The sequence below is a fragment of the Rattus rattus genome, chromosome 14 (genome assembly GCF_011064425.1).
Source record: "Rattus rattus isolate New Zealand chromosome 14, Rrattus_CSIRO_v1, whole genome shotgun sequence".
Classification (NCBI taxonomy): Eukaryota; Metazoa; Chordata; class Mammalia; order Rodentia; family Muridae; genus Rattus; species Rattus rattus.
Genome location: NC_046167.1, coordinates 25,325,557 through 25,340,358, shown reverse-complemented (window position 1 = coordinate 25,340,358; position 14,802 = coordinate 25,325,557). Strand labels below are relative to the sequence as shown.

General features: G+C 44.1%; 1 protein-coding gene across 1 annotated transcript in view; it reads left to right on the top strand.

Moving 5' to 3' along the window:
• Ryr2 (ryanodine receptor 2) overlaps window positions 1-14,802 on the top strand; it is a 393,422-nt gene that overhangs the window by 14,150 nt on the left and 364,470 nt on the right. The gene's annotated exons all lie outside the window — the stretch shown is intronic.

Here is a 14,802-nt window from a genome sequence, read left to right as displayed (position 1 = left end):
TTCCCTCCCATGCCCTCTATTTTTAACATGCTGGGTTCAAGGTTCAATTAGTGCTGCCTATATCCACATGAGTGTGAGACCGTCCACTAGAGTACAGACAACTAACTACCAGGGGCCACAGCCCCTGAGGAAAACTGACTATGTTACCTAGCAGCCATCAAATGCCAGTATGTCCTCAGCTAGAGATGGGGCCTCTTGAGCCCCATTCTGCACTGGAACACTGACCTGCTTGATTTTGTACATGCAACCACAGCTGATGTGAGTAAATGTGTGTAATGGTCTTGCCATGTCTAGAAGACACTGCTTCACAGCAGTGTGCCCAAGCTCTAGCTCTTACAGTCTTTCCACCCTTTTTTCTACCATGTTCCCCAAGCCTTGTGAGGAAGAGGGTATGATATAGATGTTTCCATTAGGGATGAACACTCCACAGTCACTTAGAGACCTGCATAGAAACATATTTGTCCTGGACCAGGTTTTTTAAATATTTGACCATGAAAACATACCCACCATGTTGTTGTCAATGTCTTTGTAATAGAAAACCAAGATCTATTAGAAGGAACCAGCCTGGGTGATGATGACGTGCTGGTGAAGCTGTGGAGCAGTGGGAACAATTGTGCATGGCTGGTGGGAAGGCAAATAGAACAGGTGTGTTGACCAGGTGTGTTGACCAGGTGTGTTGACCAGGTGTGTTGACCAGGTATGTGGCACAATGTGTGTTGACCAGGTGTGTGACACAGAGTGTGTTGACCAGGTGCATGACACAGTGTGTATTCAGCGAGTGTGTTGACCAGGTGTGTGACACCTTTACATCAGTTAAACATGCCTTCACTATGGGATTCAGTTACCCCAGTCCTTGGGAAAATGCCTTGAAACGCAAGGTCCTGTAGATACCTGCACTTGAATGCTCACAGAAGCTCAATTAAGTCAGTGCTCCAACCTTGGAAGAAACCAGCTTGTCTTTCAGGAAGTAAACAGATGAACTTTGGTACATCCATACAGTGGAGTGGGATTCTACACTAAACAGAAATGAGCCATCCATCTGAGAGAATATGTGTAGGAACAATATTGAGGGGGCAATGAATAGATCTGAGGTTGCCGGGGTTAATTGGGTGAACAGGAAGAGAACAGGAGGCTTGGGCAGTGGGACTGTTTTTCTGTTGGTGAGCTGCAAGTGACAGGGGCAGGGAATACATGGGACCTCTCCCACCTTTTTCTTAGTATTATTGTGAGTGTAAGATTACAATAGAAAGATCAATACATTTGGAAAACGAGCTAAACAACCAACAGATACCTCTACGTATTCAGCAGATTTGAATTAGAGTGTATTCAAGTCATGCACATTGAAGCTGTTAAGTACACGTCAGCAGTAATCAACTCAAAGTTAACCCACAGTACATAGAGACACATACCTTGTTGTAGTATACATGTCATATTAATATAAGCAAGCTAATTCTATACAGGCAATTAGGATATACACGTAGCAATATCTGAGTAAGTGTTCACAATGTTAAGCAATAATTCAGCAGAAATTACGTTACTTCTTCAGGATGGAATTAAAGCTAGGCTGGGCCCTTTGATTCATTTCTGTATGAAAGGATTTAATTTTTAGCTGGCTGTTAGGACATAGGTGCTGATTACGGAATTGTGTATGTGTTTGAACATTTTAAAGATCATATGTATGTATATGTGTAGCTGAGTACAGTGCCTTCAGAGGCTGGAAGAGGACATTGGACTCCCTGGAGCTAGAGTTACAGGCAGTTGTGAGCCCGTGAGAGCGCTAGGAGCCAGACTCAGGTGCTCTGCAGAACCGGCGAGCATTCTCAGCTGCCAAGCTGCCTCTTCAGCTTCAGAACTCTGTGTATTTTATTTCTGAAGGACGCCATCCAGCAATGGCTCCAATGATGCTTGATTTGCAGCTAGATATTTTTAAATGAGCAGCACTCGAACAATTCATCTAGGAAGCTCTAATGCCGTAAATAATCTACGTGCACGCATTTCTGAAGTATTAGATGTACGCTTTCAAGGCTGCACCTTCAAAGCCTCCAGAAGAAGTTGCTCTACTGGAATTTCGTTGCAGTTAAAACTTGGCGTTGAGATACAGGAGGCAAACTTGCTAAAAAGTAGAACAGAGGTGAGCTGAGGAGATCTGTGTGGTGGTCCACACTGCAATTCCTGAGTGTTAGCAGGGTGCCGTGTTAGCCTACTCTCTGTTCTGACCTCTAGTAGCTAAAGTTTACTCGAGTATTTTAACTAGAAGTCCCAATTTTCACAAAGTCCGAGACGAGAGTAAGTCAGGGTTCCAGAGCTGATTTGAAAAACAGCAACAATGGCAACAATGGCAACAACAACAAAGCAGGACCTTTCTTTTCTCGTCCCTCACACAGCCAACATGGCACTTTACATACCAGATGGGTGGAAGGCTGTCTCTGTACACCTGGCATTTCTCCAGGGACACTAGCTAGGCATGCTATGACTTAACGCAGTTCTTACACTCTTCACCTTGGCTTGGCCTCAGATCATATGTATTGAGGGCTCAGTCTCTCAAGATGGGAGGCCATTTGTCAGGTCCCATCAGCAGGCTGACACTGACATCTGATTGTTTTGTAAACTGAGAGCTACTAATTCTTCTTCTCTAAGTTAGAACGACACTCGGAAATCAGACAGTGTCTTCACTGATATTTTCAAAACTAACTTCTGGGTTCTATTCCTTGGTGGTGGTTTCCCACACGCACGTAATGAAGTCTTAGTTGTTTTTATCTCCATGACTCTTTCTCGTCCTCCCCCCTCTCCCAGTGAAACTCTTCTTAACCAGCCCTGCCTACTTTCATCGCACAGGGATATACAGCACCTTTGGCACAGAACAGTTCTTCAAAACAGCAGCCTGTGAGGGACCATTCATGGGCAATAGCAGTGGACAGCAGGGTATTATGACTTGGTGTTATGGTCAAAGAACACACACACACACACACACACACACACACACACACACACACACACACACACACACACACCAAAAAACAATTCTGAGTGCAGGTTCAGCACCTCTGAAGGAATGTACACGACCAACTACAAGCCTTGCTGGTTTTTGCAAGATCAGCCCTACAGACAGCTCACGGTTTAGTGACCAGTGCCCCTGATTCCTACAGACTGATCTCACTATAGAGTAGCTAACCACGTCCTTACAGTTTACCCACAAATTACCTTAGTGGTCTCAGGCCGAGGAAATAATATTAAACCCTTATGCTGGAGGGATTGAGTCTAAGCTTCCAGAGGCATCACTATTGAAACCAGGATGCCTTCAGTTGAAATTAAAGCACTTGCTGGGCATGGCGGCACATGCCTTTAATCCAAGCTCTAGGGAGGCAGAGGCAAGTAGATTTTGGAGTGGAAGGTCAACCGGGTCTATACAGGGTCACTTCAGGGTAGCTATGGGTATCGAGAGAGACCCAGCCTTAAAAAACAAAATAAAAAAAAACCCAAAAATTCCAGCTTCTTGTGTGTTTATTTCTTTTAAACTATTTATTTTATTTTTAAAATTGTGTGTATATACATGTATGTATGTGTGTGTGGGGGGTGTTGGTTAAGGGTGATGTGTTTCCTGCATGAGTGGAGTGGCTTGCAGAGTCCAGAAGAGGGCAGTAGTTCTCCCTGGGACTGGGATTCTGGGGGTTTATGAGAGGTCTGATAGTGCTGGGAACTGAATATAGGTCCTCTGTAAGAGTAATTCACACTTAACCTCTGAACCATCTCTCTAGCATTGTCTGTCTGTCTGTCTCTCCTCCCTTCCTTCCTTCCTTCCTTCCTTCCTTCCTTCCTTCCTTCCTTCCTTCCTTCCTTCCTTCCTTTTGCATCTGTGTGGAGTTATCTCAGTATCTGGGGTATGAGAAGATAAAACCTAACAGGTTTTTATAATTCTCATCTGAAAACAGGTGAGAACGGCATGCGGTGCCATCGGCACGTCAGAACTTTTTCCTCAGCTTATCTTTCCCTTGGTTATTCTGAATGACATTTGTGTACATAACATCCCTTGTGTAAGTGACCCAAGGCTTTCTGCCGGTGAGCCGCAATCCCACCTTTGGGAGTGTGTCCGTTTTTGAGTTATAACAACAACATACTCATCTGGGTTAGCAGGGATCTGCTGAGAACCAGCTCCTGTGTGAACTGAGTTAACACACGTCAAATGCTCAGACCGGTCCCAGGCAGACGAAGCAGAAATCGGGTGATGGTACTCCCATTATTATGAGGGTACCCTTAAATGTTTGAGTTAGTCCTACTCAGTTCTGCTCCAGAGCACACAGCTCACGAGATTCTGTTGAGAAACACACGTTACTTCATTAGTAAGGTATACACAGAAAAAAAAAATCAACAGCTGCTGTGTTATCCTCTCTTAACTTTCTGGCAGCTGTGCTGTGAGAATTCAGACCTTGACAGTAGTTAGATCTGACATGAGCTTGGCCCCAGATATTCAGGTCTCTTGGGAAGCCATATGTGAGTTTATGTTGCTAATGACGTATCTTGCCTACGGATCTATGCCTCACAACAGAGACCAATGCGTGTGTACGTTTATCGGAGGTCAAGATTTAGCTTAGAGGCAGAGTCCAGTGTGCCCAAAGCCTGGGCTTTGTCCCAGCACAGCAGGAAAACAACGAAAGCTTCTCCTGGGAACCAAGTGTTTGAGCACCTAGATGACGTGTTATGTAACATGTACCATCCTTGAGAAAGTATTTCTGTGCCTCTTTGCGACCTTTATTGGTGGAAGAGAGAACCCGAAGTCCTTTGGGGAACAATATAAACTGGGTAATATCATGGTAGGAAATTGTTATTTTTCCTTTCCCCCACTTCCCCTCCTCTTCCCCCATCTCTTTCCTTTTTCTCTTCCTCTCTCTTCTCTCCCTCCTCCCCTTCACCTTCCCTCTTTCCTCTTCTTTCATTTACTTATTTTTTTTCTCTTTTCTGGCTGTCTACCAGATTTCCAGGAGTGTCTGGACCAGATCACTGTGCCCTACTGCAAATATAATTCTCAGTTATTTTGAGAGATGGCACGCAGAGCTTAATAGCTAAAATTTCATTTGGAAAGGTGACTACTCAGCAAAAAAGAGGCCCCGTGTTTTGATGTGGTTTTTTTTTTGGGTTTTTTTTTTTTTTTCTGGAGGCCAGTCACTCTCACGGGTCTTGGTTTCACAGCTCAGAAAACTAACTGTACTTAAGAGGCAAAAGAAGCTTTCAAATATCTTCTTAGAGCATGTTCAAGTTTGACATTGCTAAAGCAGAACGTATATGCTTTCCACTTCTGAGGCGGCTCTGTGGGGCCACCCGTGCTGTGAAAATGTGTCGTTAGTTGATCGGGTATGGGTGGTTTCCACAGGAGCAGTGTAAGCTTCTCAGGGTTGGAGCTGTATGACACTGAGATGGACCAAGCAGCAGGATGCTCCAGGGGGTGCTGATCTTCCTCCGTTGGCCAGAGAGGCAGGTGGTTCATCTCTTTGCTAGCACATCTCCCGGGCTGCTCCTCTTTCCTCTCCGTGGCCTGGTACTGGCTAATGGAGAAATCGAAGTCAGCGTCTCCAGAAAGTGAGGTTAAACGAACAGGTGTTTTATCAGGCCCCAGACACGTGCTTCATCCTCATATCATCAACCACAGATAGATAAACAAACCGGGGTGCAATATGGATAAACTGAACATAAACTGGGCTTAGCTCGGGGAATTCAGAAGGAAAGCTACCATAACGGAGGTGGATATTACTAGCTTTCTTTAAAAAATTGTCCATATACTTATTTGTTTATGGGTGTGAATGATGCACATGCAGAGGCCAGAGGACATCTTGTTTGGGTTGGTCCTCCTCCTCCTCCTCCTCCTCCTCCTCCTCCTCCTCCTCTTCCTCCTCTTCCTCTTCCTCCTCCTCCTCTTCCTCCTCCTCCTCTTCCTCCTCCTCTTCCTCCTCCTCCTCCTCTTCCTCCTCCTCTTCTTCAGATTTATTTATTTAATGTATATGAGTACACCATGGCTGTCTTCAGACACACCCGAAGAGGGCCTCGGATCCCATTACAGAAGTCAGCTTCTCCAGAAAGTGAGGTTGAATGAACATGTGAGCCACCATGTGATTGATGGGAATTGAACTCAGGACCTCTGAAAGAGCAGTCAGTGCTCTTAACCACTGAGCCATCTCTCCAGCCCATTTCTCTCCTCAAACTACGTGTTTCCCAGGCACTGAACTGAGATTGTCAGGACTGGTGGGAAGTGCCTTGACCACTGAGCCCTCTCATTTGTCCTGGTGTTAACGTCTTTCGTACCACTGAAGGTGGTAGTTTCTTATGTTCTCCTTCCCTTCTTTCATCGCTGTGGTACAGAAAATCCCATCTTTGCTGGAACTTCTGAAATAGAATCGTTTCATTTCACTTCTACTAAACTTCTCCCTAACTATGCTTGGTGATATCTTAGTCATCAGACTCACAGTCTCTGGCTTCTTCACCCTTCTTGGGCTTACGCTTGGATTGGAGCCTTTGAAAATGGGGTGCACCTCTTTTCCTGCGATCAGCTACCCACCTACCACATTTTCCTGCTTCATCTTCCTTGTGTGCACGAGTCTGTGAGCATGAGGGTGCACATGCACATTGTGTGGAGGCCAGTGGCTGCAGTCAGATGTCTTCCTCTGGTAACTCTCTGCTCCAGGGTCTCCTCACTGAGCCTGGAGCTCATCAAGTTCCAGTGAACTCTGGTCTCTACCCACCCACGTCTGGGATTACAGACACTCGGTGTATTGCCTAGCTCTGTGATATGGGTTCAGAGACCCTGTGTGTCTCCCTTCTCCCGTGGTTGTTGTCTACTGGTCTTGCAGGACAAAGGGAACAGAATGGATAAACAGAGTTTGAGGGTTTTGTACAGCCTGGGAGTATGACAGATATAGCATACCAGAATCAGCTTCAGGGAGAAAGATCAACTTTACTTGGGGTGAATGGAGGGTTATAGAGGGAGGAGGGAGCATGAATATCCAGGGTGGCCAAAGGTCCTTGGCTGAAGGCTCGGGTACTGAGATACCTCATCCACGTGGGGAGGCCAGGATACCTCATCCTGTGGGGAGACACTCCAGGGATCTCAGTCGCTTGCTGAATGGGTCCTTATCAGGATAAAGGAAGCTGAACCTGTAATCTAACCAAGGCTACTTGCCATTCTGCAGGTAGAGGTGTATGGGGGTTGGGGATTGAGCTCTCCAGACAAGGTAAGAGGAGAAGCCCTGCTGGCGAAGGGAGTCTGCTATTTTGTGCCAATCTCAGAAGGCTGTCCAGACAATGGCAGACTTCTGCCTTAATTAGTCGAGCAACAGATCCAAAGGTGCATACACCTGTGTGACAGTTGCTTGCTGACTGAGACAGCTGTCTCTTCAGGACCTACGTTTTTCTTTTTTAAATCATCGTTGGGTCACTTCACTACCCACCCTCTTCACGACTCTCCTAATGTCAACTCTTCCTTCTCTTTCACCCCAAACACCTTCTGTCTCATAAGTTTTTGTTTTGCAGGGTCTCAGGCGGTAAACACTGCCTGACTTTTCCTGGCGACTCTCTTCTTACTCACTTCATACAGAGAAGGGATGACAGATCCGAGAAACGGTTCTACCCAATCCAGTTCTGCTTGATGTTGTGATAAAACAGCTGGTTAAAAGCAGAATAAGGGGGTTGGGGGGAGGGTTATTCAGCTTATAAAGCCAGGTGACAGTCCATCATTGATGGGTAGTCAAGCAACTAATCACACCTGACTCATAGTCCAGAGCAGAGAGAAGAGAATGGATCCCTACTCCTTTCTTTATTTTTTATACAATTCTGGACCACCAGGCAAGAGAATGGAGCTGTCCACAATGGGCTGGCTCTTCCCGACAACTCGGCTATCGAGACGGTCCCTCACAGACATGCCCGTAGGCTGTGGAGAATCCCTCAATTAAGGCCATTTTCCAAAGTGGCTTTGGGTTGTGGCAAGGTAACACTTAAAACAGATCAGCACACATCGAAGTCTAGAGTACTGACCCTCTGGGTTTAAATGGAGTTGCTGGCGGGAATATGGGTGACTTGGATAGTTGTGCTTCCTAACCTGCTAGCTATCATGAGTGATGACTCACAGAAGCTGAATCCCCGAAGTCTCTCGTCCCCAGTCAACTTTCCCCTTCATATGCTCTAGTACTTCCAAGACCACACAGTTAGAGAAAGATTACATGAGCTGGGAAAAGGCAAGAAGGAAGGAGTGAATGACTGGAGTCACACATGAGGTCTCATGACAGCACTACCCCGATCCCTGTCGCCCAAGAAGGATGCCAAGACAGAACTTGAGAGTGTTCCTGTTGACGTCACAGCTCCTCTGTTTCAAGATGGCCGTAAGCAGCATGACCCTGCTGAGGACAGGGTCCCACAGTAGCTGTTACTCTATACGTAGCATTACCTAGCGTGCTGGCATCCCATTGTGGGAGGCAATCTCATCTCCTCCTTGACCAGATAGGTATCACTTCGGCATGTCTGATGTTTTCCCGTGAAGGCTGGCTTATTCTGAAGCTTAGCATGTTCTCAACATAATGACCATGGCCTTCCACACTCACATCATTGTCTTCCATGATCCCCTGGTTCAGTCAGTAGTACTCACATCTTAGCAGCCGTTAGGTGTCAAGTTCTGGATTAATGCCTCGTTCCCATATTACCTTTTCTGTCCTGATGTTTGTTGAATTCTGCTTTCTTTCCCATTAATACCGTGCCTCAGCACATGAATCTTTGGTGTGTTGGGCTGGGGGAATTCCATTTAAACTTTGCTCAAGCCATAATAGCAGGCACAATCTAAATTTAGAGCATTCTTGTGGTTTTGTCAAGTCCTTGTGTCCAATGCCTCCCCTACAATGGCTGATGTCTTAAAGCGAATGGAAGTGGAAACAAGGATTTTCATATATTGATACATCTCACCTACAACAGAAACCCTTTCATTACCGAGCGGATCAAGTCAAACAGCCTTTTGATATCTGTTGACATGCATTTGACCAGACAAGCCTATATCAGAATAATACTGCTAATGGCCAGATACTTCCAAGGCATATGGTCTGTGATAGTCACCTGGATGTTCTGACTTTTAACCTGGTGGGCAAATGAAACATACAAAAGCTTAAGCTCGGGTACATGCAAATCTTTAAGTCAGTGGTTATTTTTAAAATATATTTATTTCTCACCTATGTTGTTGTGAATAATGTTTTGTTCCAAGTTCCATTTATATTACTGGTATAAAAGTTGAGTTTTGTGGTTCTGGGGAGATGGCTCAGCAGTTAAATTAAGTGAGTGTGTTGCTGTTCCACAGAGGACCAGAGTTCAGTTCCTAGCACTCATGTTGGTCAGCCCACAATTGCCTTGAACTCCAGCTGTGGGGGATCTGGCCTTATTGTCTGGCCTCTAAGGCAGTTGTTCTCAACTTGTGGGTCTTGACCCCTTTGGTATCATGTATAAGGTATTGAGAATATCAGATATTTACATTAAAATGTGTAACGACAAAATTATAGTTATAAAGTAGCAATGGAGTAGTTTTGTGGTTGGGCATCACCACATGAGGAATGGTATTAAAGGGTCTCAGCATTCGGAAGGGTGAGAACCACCACTGCCCACCACAGACAGATCTACACATAAACATAGAAAGAAAGTTGAATTTTGTGTGTTGATCTTGGTTTTCTTTGTTAGGAAAGGTAGATTCGTGTGTGAGTGTGTGTATGTATGTGAATGTGAGTGTGTGTGTGTGTGTGTGTGTGTGTGTGGTGTTACCTGACTGTGTATAGATTCAGTTCCATTTCTTTTTTGATATACTTATCTTTTTATTCCCTTTCTTCTCTCTTTTTCTTCACTTAATTGTACTTTTGATGACAAACCACCCATGTGAAGCAAGTGTTATCCCACTGAAGTCTAGACCAGCCTTGTCTTCCATTGATAAAGCTATATTCGTAAGAAAATAATACCTGCTTTCAAGTGCTTTGCCACTAAGCCTAAGTTAGTGATTTGTTTTCCTGATCAGTTTATCACTGCAGTATTCATTAGACTTTACTTTTTTTTTTTTTTTTTTTTGCCTATGCCAAAATTTTGAGTTAGAGCTGTACATTTTAGAAAATATAGCGATTTTAAATTCAGGTACCTCCCTGCTGAAAGCTGTTCTGGCTAGATTTGTATATGCAGCTTTTCACTGTTGAGTGAATTTCCTGGATTAAATCATTAATTTGTGGATATTAATGTTCCTGGTCAAAGTTTAAACAGTTGTTTTTATTCTAAGAAGAGTTTCTAGGTGAGTGTTTGTGCGTAGGTTAGAGTCAAGCATCAATGGCGCAGAGAACATGTGCCATTTTAGAGCAGGTGGGAGCCCACACCCTGTAGGTGGACCTCATAATTACAGATAGGAGAGTACACATGTAGTAACTGCGGGCTGTCTTTGAGTCTGCGGGCCATCTGTGTGTCTCACATGTGCAATTGTAGTGAGAATATGTGGAGTCAGGCCCATGAGATATGAGACCTTCTATACCTGTCACCGTCACACTGTGCCTGATGTGGTAGCTCCTTGAATAGGATGTCAGGGCCTCTGCTCTTCACAACCTAGCTGGTGCCATGTTCTTAACAAAGCTCCTTATCAATTGAGCAGGAACTTGTTGTGTGTGTGTGTGTGTGTGTGTGTGTGTGTGTGTGTGTGTGAGTGTGTGTGTGTGTGTGTGTGTGTGTATGTATGTACATCTATGTGTATGGACAGGAGTACAAGAGGCAGGGGTAGGGGATGCCAGGAAGGAACAATACAGATGTCTCAGTTCAGCAGCTAACTAAGCTATGGATGTGTCTCACATTTTTGTATGTAAGTGTCCTCATGGACAAGTGTTGGACATTTGTTTGTTTGCTTTACTCAGTTTTCTATTTTAGACAGTGGATATACTAGCCTTCTCCCTCAGCCATAAAAAGGAATTCCTCATAAATCTTTCTTTAATGTATCCCCATCAGACCTTTAAAAATATGCATGACTGCATATATATTCATACATATAAATAGATAGATACATAATACATAGTATATATCTATATACAGTATATACATATACATGTATACATATGTATGCAAAACACAGATATAAAATCGTGAGCCATATTCATCATGTATCTATCCCCTAGAGTTATCTTCCTAAAATATCCCTTTCTAAAAAAGATTTATTTATTTTAATTTGTGTCTTTTCCATGTATTCACTCATTTTTATGTCTTTACTTGAACTGTCCTAAATTCTGAGATTTGGGTGCCACCATGAAAACTTCAAAAACATTTATCTATCATCTATCTGCCTGTCTGTCTGTCTGTCTATCTATTTATCTATCATCTATCATCTGTCTATCATCTATCTATCTATTATCTATCTATCTATCTATCTATCTATCTATCTATCTATCTATCTATCTATCTATCTATCTATGTGTGCATATGTGTGGGTGCTTCTCATGGCATGGGTGTGAAGGTCAGAGAACAGCTTTTGAGGATCAATTTTATCCTTCTACCATAAGGGTCAGGTGGATCGAATTCAGGTCATTGAGGGATTGGTGGGAAAGAGCCTTTACCCACTGAACCATCTCATCGACCCCATAACTTTTTAGTAATAGATTTATTTACCTTGAGCTTCTTCTCAGACCATTATTCCAATATGCAAGCAAATGACTGGAAGTTATGGGTTTTAAATGCAGCAAGTATGTGGGCCATCCCTAGAGTCTGAATGGTTGGTATAATGCCCTCCTATTTAAGATCATAAATAATAGGGTAGAGATGGTGAGATGGCTTATTGGTTAAGAGTGCTTACTACTCTTGTAGAGAACATGAGTTCCACTGTGTGATATTACAAGTAGTTTCCAGGGTGTAGGTGGAGTGGGTCACACCTGCTCATGATTCCACCTCTAGGGGATCTATCTGGTGCTACCTTCTGGCTTCTAAGGGCAACTGCACACACAGAAAATATGTTCACACAGATATGCACATGAGTAAAAGCCATTTAAAAGTCGGTACTGCTATATATTTCATAGGATAGACGTCACCCTGCTTGCAGTGGGCTGGCCTTGACAGTGTGAGAAACCAGGAGCTGCACGGGTGCCTGGGTGTTCTGCATCCATGCAGCTTTGATAATTTAAGAGACCTGATGCATAAATAACTCTTTGTGTTTTGTAGGACAGGGTCTTACATAGCTCAGCATCACTTGGAACTCACTAAGTAGCTGAGGATAACCTTGAACCTTCAATCTTTTGCCTCCACTACCCCAGTGCTGGGATTATAGGATTGTGCTACCACACTTGGGTTTTGGTACCACCTGAAGCCAGTTAGCCCAGAACTCTGTGCATGCTAGGCAAGGACTCCTTCAACTGAGTGACATGCCCATCCCCTGTGTGTGCGCGCACGCGCGTGCATGCACGTTGCTCTTCCCAATTTCAAGGATGCTAGTCAGGTATGACTCCCACTCCTGATGCACGTGAACAGTTGATGTGATACACTGTGTGACATTAAAGGCAAAGAGGCATGTGGGAAGGAATGTGACCCTGATGCAAGCCCACATAAGTTTGGCATGGGTACAGTTGGTCTTTGGTTTTTGAAAAAGAGTTTTAAAAAGTGGCTTGCGCTGCCTAAGTACTATTAGAATTGAAAGATGTCGTATCTTGGATACATGATTCTGTAGCACCACGAAGTCCTTGGGTATTGTACTATAAACATGGATATTGAGGAGCAGAAACCCTTTGAACCACCACTAATTCATGAGAGATTTTCATAATTAAGTGCTAAATCGGCACAGCTGTGGCCTTTGAGGTGGTAATGTCCTGCTAATCATCCCTCATTTAAACCTGCTAATGCCTCTCTCCTACCTAGACCCTGTTGTGGTCCAGTGAGCGTAGTTCAATGCCTCCAGCTTTTCTGAACAATTTGAGTGCCTGGGGATACCCAGGTGTACCAGCTTCATTAATTAGCGAACGTTTACCCTTGTCTTTCAGAGAGGTGACATGCAGAATTCATTGGCGCGGGAACAGTTGTTTTGCCAAGGTGCTCATATTAGGTTCTGTGGAAAAGAGGGGTAGAGGGGAGAGAACAGGCCAAAATGGGCCAGGGGAGGTGGCTCAGCGGGCAAAGTCTTTGATGTGCAAGTGTGAAGGCCTGAGTTCTGGTGACTAGATCCCCACGTTAAAATCCAGGTCCTAGGCAGGATCACAGAGCTCATGAGCCAGTAGTCTGTGAGCTTCAGGATTAAAGAGAAATCCTGTCTCAAAAATGATATGAAAAGTGATGGGGAAAGACATCAGCATGCATGCTAACAGGCATACACACATTAACATATACACTTACCCGTACAAATTAAAAAAAAATAGACTTAAAAAAAGATGTATGATGGAGTGACAAACATCCATTGAGAAGCACAAACCTTGAAAGAGTATCTCCAGACTGGCAATATTATAACTGAGGCTTTGAAGCCACGTAAAGAGGAAACCATGAAGTGAGGTGTTTTTTGGTATATTCTGACTAGTATTTCCCTCTCACAATGTGTACCAAAGGTCATTGGTCATGAGCCCAGGGTTATATTGCCACCGAGGGAACATATAAACATCAGAACGATGATTTTCACCAGCTGGTGGGTGAAATCTTGCCAGGTCTCTGTCTAGTCAGTACATTAGCAGCAGCAATGTACTGCACCACTTTGATGCCCCTCTAATGTAGGGAGGAGCTGACCACCTCCCCCTCCCCCTCAGAGGCCATGGTGCCTTGCCAGAAGCTGCTCAGCAGATGGGTGGCCAAGCACTCAAGAGCTCTCCTCAGACACAGTCCATCTGCTCTGTCTTAAAGCGTGTGGGTATCTTTCTATGTCTCGGCTGGCCAGCAGCTTCTCTCTTAATTTGCACCTCTGAGATTCTGAGCCTTCTGTGAGGCTTTTCTTAAGTTGGAGAGATAAAATTGTATTTTATTGGCAGCTCTTTTCAGCTTAGAAGATGGCAGGCTTTTAAATCCTTGAGTCTTGGTGACTCTATGGAGTAGGAGGGTTCTTTCAGTCCATAGATAGGAAGCCCGAGAATCCTTCCATATGGCTTTTGCCTGATCACCCATCAGAACTCAAATCCGAGTCCCTTCTTTTCTCTTTGCTGTCAAGCTATCAAGATTGAAAAATGGCATCCATTTTAAAAACATATTTTGAATCACCTCCATGTTTCCCTGAAGGTTGCTTGAAACATACTGGAAGGAGGTATGAAAATTAAACTAACTTGTTTGCCTTCATGACGGGAACCTAGGATTCCTAACAGAAAACCAAAATGAGACACAGACCCACAGCCAGAACTAAAACTCCCTCTATCTCTACATACATGTGTTTAACTTTCTGGAAACAGTTGAAGTTAACATAGGCCTAAATACAAATAAATGGGAGAATGCAACACACACTTCTGTGTAGACAGGAGCCAAATCCCCATGACCCAAGTTGAAGGCAAAATATGAGTCCAGCCACAGGAATATAAATGTTTACCCAGTGTCAATGAATATTTTATATCAATTCACTTTTTCTGTTTGCATAACTCCATATTAATTTGAGCAACTGTTACTTTTGTCTTTTTAACATCTTTGTAATTGTTAGGCAGTGTGGTAAGCTAGAAGTGGATATGCGAGAGCTGGAGAAACCTGGGTCCTAAAATGGACCCAAGTAAAAATTAGCCAGACATGGTGGTGCACACTTGTAATCCCAGTGCTGGGGAGGCAGAGACAGGAGGATTTCTGGACTCACTGTCAGCTAGGTTAGACTACTTGAGAACTTCAGACCAA